Consider the following 6,000-nt stretch of genomic DNA (forward strand, 5'->3'; position numbering starts at 1 on the left):
GATCACAAGTAGGCAGAGAGGCAGGCAGAGAGAGAGAGAGGAGGAAGCAGGCTCCCTGCTGAGCAGACAGCCCGAGGCGGGACTCCATCCCAGGATCCCAGGATCCTGACCTGAGCCGAAGGCAGAGGTTTTAACCCACTGAGCCACCCAGGCGCCCCCATTCTACAATGTTCTTATCTTTTCTCTCCAATTGTCTGTCTTCTACTTTCTGAAAGATTTCATCAACTATAAATTTCAGGGGGGTAGTGGGTATGCTGTCATTTTTAATTTCTAAGAATTCTTTTTTTATGTTTTGCTCATTATTTTTTAATTTCACGTTGCTTTTGTTTCATGGATGTGTCAGAAAAAAACTGCCCAAGACTTAGAACTAGGCAAAAGAGAGTATTAGGTGTTCTTTCAAAGGAGTGTTAAAGAACCCCATTGAAACCCTCTGGAGATTATCTAATTCTATAGAGGTGGGCATCTTTGATTGAGTTTCTATTGACTAAATCAAAAAATTTTTTGAAAAAGAAAACAAAACCAAACGAGGGGGAGCAGGGGGCTCCTGACAGGCTCAGTTCATAAAGCATGCAACTCTTTGATCCTTCAGTTATGAATTCAAACCCCATGTTAGGCATGGATCTTATTTAATAAAAAAAAATTAAAAATCAAAAACAAAAGATGACTAAATCAGTAGTTGTCCCGCTTTTTTTTTTTTTTATCAGACAGAGATCGCAAGTAGGCAGAGAGGCAGGCAGAGAGAGAGGAGGAAGCAGGCTCCCTGCTGAGCAGGGAGCCCGACGTGGGGCTCGATCCCAGGACCCTGGGATCATGACCTGAGCTGAAGGCAGAGGCTTTAACCCACTGAGCCACCCAGGTGCCCCAGTTGTCCCGCTTTATAATGCATCTATCAGTAACACCCAGAGGGCTTGCTAAAATACAGACTGCTGGACTTGGCTTCCAGAATTTCTGATTCAGTTAATCAGAACAAAGAACAAGCTCCCAGGTGATTCTGATGCTGGCAGATCAGGAACCATACTTTGAGAACCACTAGACCAGGCTATTTATAAACCTGTAAGAGTGAAGGTAACTTGTAATAAAGCAAAGGATTCTTGTCCTTAGCAATGCAAATGAATTTTGTCCAGTGATCCAATTGATTTCCACCCAGCAAAAATGACAAACCCGATATTAAATATTATTCATCCATAAGATATTAACCAGTTTTGCCTCTGTTAGCAAATTCACTTCGGCATTCCTGACTATATATCTCCTTCAGACTCTCCTTTGAATTGATCTTATCATCTGACAGGCTCCCCCATTAATTAATGAGTTGAATAAAATCTTTAATATATGCTCAACTTATATTTATAGACGGTCATGTTTTTTAATTTTTAAATTATATTTAAATACATATATTGGGGCGCCTGGGTGGCTCAGTGTGTTAAAGCCTCTGCTTTCAGCTCAGGTCATGATCCCAGGGTCCTGGGATCAAGCCCCGAGTCAGGCTTTCTGCTCAGTAGGGAGCCTGCTTCCTCCTCTCTCTCTGCCTGTCTCTCAGCCTACTTGTGATCTCTGTCTGTCAAATAAATAAAAATAAAATCTTTTTTAAAAAGTTTAAGAAAAAACATATTTCATCTTCTCTTACCCTTTTGAGGATGTTGGGAATTTTCATCTCTCCATACTGTCACTATTTCCTCTGAGTTCCTCATATTACCCCTTTACTCTGGGATTTTTGTTTTCTCTCCTTCACGTTGGAAGCTTTCTTCAATATCTGGTGATGTTTAGCCATCATCCATTCACATTCAGGACTGAGATACTAAAAAGCTCACTACAAAAATTGGGAATATGATTTAGGTTTGTCCAATTAGTGGGCTTTGCCAAAGCATGACGGATGAAGTGTGTCAACTGGTGGGATTCATTACCAAGCAATAAGGTAGCAGTTGACTTTTTCACACGATCCCCACTAAAATCTGTCCTCCTCAGGGTGGTTCAATTTCCTCAGAGAAGAGTCTTCTGTTCAACTGTCTGGCAAGCATAAGCCTGGATGCTGGCATTCTGGAGCTGGGGGCGTGCTAGTGGGATGAGGGTGCTGAGGTGTAGATGCCTTATCAGATTTACTCACCCCCACACCTCATCCCTGCCTTCCTCAAAGTCTGTTGTTCCTAAGTCCACAGTCTCTTTGATTTAACTTCTTCAGAAAGTATAAGTTTTTTAAAGATTTTATTTTTAAGCAATCTCTCCACCCAAGGTGGGGTTCAAATTCACAACCCTGAGATCAAGAGTTGCATGCTCTACCCAGTCAGGTGCCCCAGAAATTATACTTTACATCTTCTGTAGGAGCACGGAAGAAGATGTCTGAATAGTTACAAAGGTGTCTAGTCAAGATGCTCCTCATGGAGCTTTTCAAACAATTCCTACTTGCAATCCTCACCTCATTTTCACCTGCAACAAAACAAGGTGATTCCTATTCCTGTCCATGTAGACTCTAGGGTGCTGGGAAGGGGGCGATGGCTAGATTCTCTGTACATATTTTCTCTTCTTAGCTAAGTCATTTACCTTTCTCCATTTGCTTTCATCTTCATGTGCTATGGTTCAAGGTTACAAATGTCCCTCACTTTCATCAAAGATTGACTTTGCCTTTCAGTTTCTTGTTCTCCTTGTTGTTTTGTAGTGATTTGGCAAAGAGAATCAGGAATTGAAAGCTACCTACTTGCCACCTTGAAATCAAAAGTCCTAAGTACTCTTAAGTATACTGAAATCTGGTTCCTGTCCAACATCATACATCTAAAATGTCCTCCCACTAGAACACTTATGTCCTCTTCGTTGCTACTTAAAATTCAGAGCACAGATTCAGCCTTCATCACTCTTGACTTCTTGTACTATTTTATATCCTTTCCATTCCTTTCTTGGAATTCAGTCTTCTCTTGGCTTCTGTGACACCATTCTCCCCTGGTTTTCCTCTCTGGTTGTATCTTCTGTTTGTTTCATCCTGATAGCTTTCTATTCCACCATTTAGCCCTCAAACCCACACAGACAAAATCCAACGTATCTTCCCACTCCCCCACATCACACCATATTCCTCTCATCTTGCTTTACTCCCATTTTAGTAATACTCCAGAATCTACCTATTTTCTAAAGTTAGAAACCAACTATATATAATTGTGGAGGGTTTTTTTTTTCCTTTTCCCTCATCCCACATAGTATTTGTTACCAAGTTATATTTATTATAATCTTTTATGGCTCTCAAATTAATTTCTCTTTGCATCCACATTATTAACTATCCTAATTTAAGTCCTAATCATTTCTTACTTGGACCAAAGCATTAGTGTTTTTGACTCTAACCCTGTACTTTTCTAATTCAACTTGTACACTAGTACTAGACTAATCTTTCCAAACTGTAATCATCTTCCCAACCCTCTATTACTCACTGTCCTCACGGGCCCCAAATACCAAAAGATAAAGGGCCACATTTTTTAGCATGGCAAACAAAGCCCTTTGTGACTTTACCCATTTCCAGCCTTGAACTCTCCACCAGCTTCATCGGCAACTATTTCTACTTCTCCAGAAGGAGCAAAGCTCTCTCACACTGCTCCTTCAAGACATTTTGCTCCCCTGCTTGAAAGGCTTTTCCCTATTTCTTCAATAGTCCTTCAATACTCAGCTCAGCACAGCACTTCCTCCAGCAAGCCTTCTCTGAACTTCCCATTTTGAGATAAGTGACTCTCTAATATTCTCTTAGAACACCCTCTATCACACTATGTTAGAACCACCTGTTTGTCCCCTTCCACAAGACTTTAAAGTCAGAGACCTTATATTATTCACCTCCATATCACCAATATCTCTAGAACCCTCTCCCACACCTAGGTTGTGTATAAGTAATAATAGTAAACAGATAAAGCATTCACTGTATTCCAAGGGCTGTTGTGAGCACCTTAAAAAAATGAATCTGCATAACGACATAATACGGTTATGACCCCCATTCACCAGTTGAGGAATCTGAGCTCCAGTGGAGCTAAACAACTTACAGGACCCAAAGGCAATATGAGGAAATATGTGCTAAAGCCAGAATTTACTCTCCCTAGGCAGTGTGGTTCCAAAATACACTCTCTTAGCCACTCCATCATACTGTTTATTATATCTGCGGAGAGGTTGAGTTGTTTTTGTTTTTTTTTAAGATTTTATCTATTTATTTGATAGAGAGAGAGAGACAGCGAGAGAGGGAAGACAAGCAGGGGGAGTGGGAGAGGGAGAAGCAGTCTTCCCAGCAGAGCAGGGAGCCCGATGTGGGGCTTGATCCCGGGATCTGGGATCATGACCTGAGCCGAAGGCAGACACTTAACAACTGAGCCACCCAGGTGTCCCAAGGTTAAGTCTTAACTCAAGCAAAACTAAACTGGGCCCAACTCATTAATAAACCAGGTGCTCTTACAGCATGTGATATAAAAAGTTAATTTTCTGTCCCCATGATAAATAACTCTTAAAAGAGTAACGAGAAAAGTTGTTTTGAACTTACAAAATACAGTCTAACTTGGCAATTTGCTACAATAACTGAGCCTATGAATTCCCTTTCCTGTATTCCTCCTCAGTCTGACTTCTCACCTTACAACTTTCTCCTAAGTCTATGATGGCTAAACAACAGCTATTTGGGCAGAAAAAAGTAGACCAGAGATTCATTATTAAAAATTTATTGCAATTCCTCAATGCCCTAGGGCTAAGGGTTAGAACACAAAGCACAGTCTCTTTCTTCTCGGGGGGACATAATTCTTCTCATAATTAAGGTCAGAACATGAGACAGAACTACTATGAAGAAATGACTTAGGAAAAATAATTTTAGTACGTTTCTAAGAAAGCAGTGCTAGTCTGTTTTTCAACTTATCTGGCTCCACAATTAGAGATGTTTTAAAACACCAACTAATGAAATACTCCTACAGTGCCTTTTAATATATAACACTCTCTTACTCAAAGTTATAGATACCTAGGGAAATAAAAAGAACCAGTGAAAATAACTGAGAATATAAAGCAAACACTAAGTAACTGTCAAAAGTATCAGAGAATGCCTGATACCCAATTTACTCATCTTCCCACCCCAGCTCCCACCCCAAACCACAGGTTCATTCGTATATTACAAAACAAACCATCTACGTTTTGGGTTTTTTTTTTTTTAAGATTTTATTTCTTTGTCAGAAAGAGAGAGAGCACAAGGAGGAGGAGCGGCAGGCAGAAGGAAAAGCAGGCTCCCCACTAAGCAAGCAACCCAATGTAGGACTCGATCCCAGGACCCCAGGATCATGATCTAAGCCGAAGGCAGATGCTTAACCAACTGAGCCACCCAGGCGTCCCAAAAGGAACTATCTAAATTTTTAGGAGCAGGCCATGAGCCCCAGAAATCTAAAACTCTCCTACCATACTCAGTAATTTACTCCTGAAAATAGTATCACAACTCAAAAACAGATTAACAATTAGATATTGAATCCAAGTGGTTTCCATTATTGGTGAAAATCACAAATTTGTCTAATTTGTCATCAGTGGAAGAAATCAAGTCTGACTATAGTTCACATTTTATTAAACGGGAGTCTAATTGTCTGATTCACAGACACATACACACACACACACACAAAAAGGACCCAAACAGATAGAACAAGGTGCCAAGAATCCTGGCTAGTGACTTCTTAGCATCTCTTCTTCAAATTCCAAAGAGCTGAATGAACACACGGCACTGTACTTTAAAGTATACGTGCAGCCTGAATGTATGATTTTTGCTCTTCTGAACTCTTGGGACAAAGAATCATACTAAATAATGTTTAACGTTCTTGGAATGCAGGAGGAGGAGAAAAGGCTGAAATTGATATGTCACAACTGATTATAATCACAGTTCAAGGGATGTGGTTATCTTGATAGCTAAGAAAAAGGAGCTCATTTTCAACACTCATACTGGCTATTTAAAAATAATTTTTCTACAGCTACAAGTTATAAAAATTAATAGCACAAAAGCACATGTCCTGTAAGTACCCCCATGGCTTC

The sequence above is a fragment of the Martes martes genome (genome assembly GCF_963455335.1).
Source record: "Martes martes genome assembly, chromosome: 6".
NCBI classification, from domain to species: Eukaryota; Metazoa; Chordata; class Mammalia; order Carnivora; family Mustelidae; genus Martes; species Martes martes.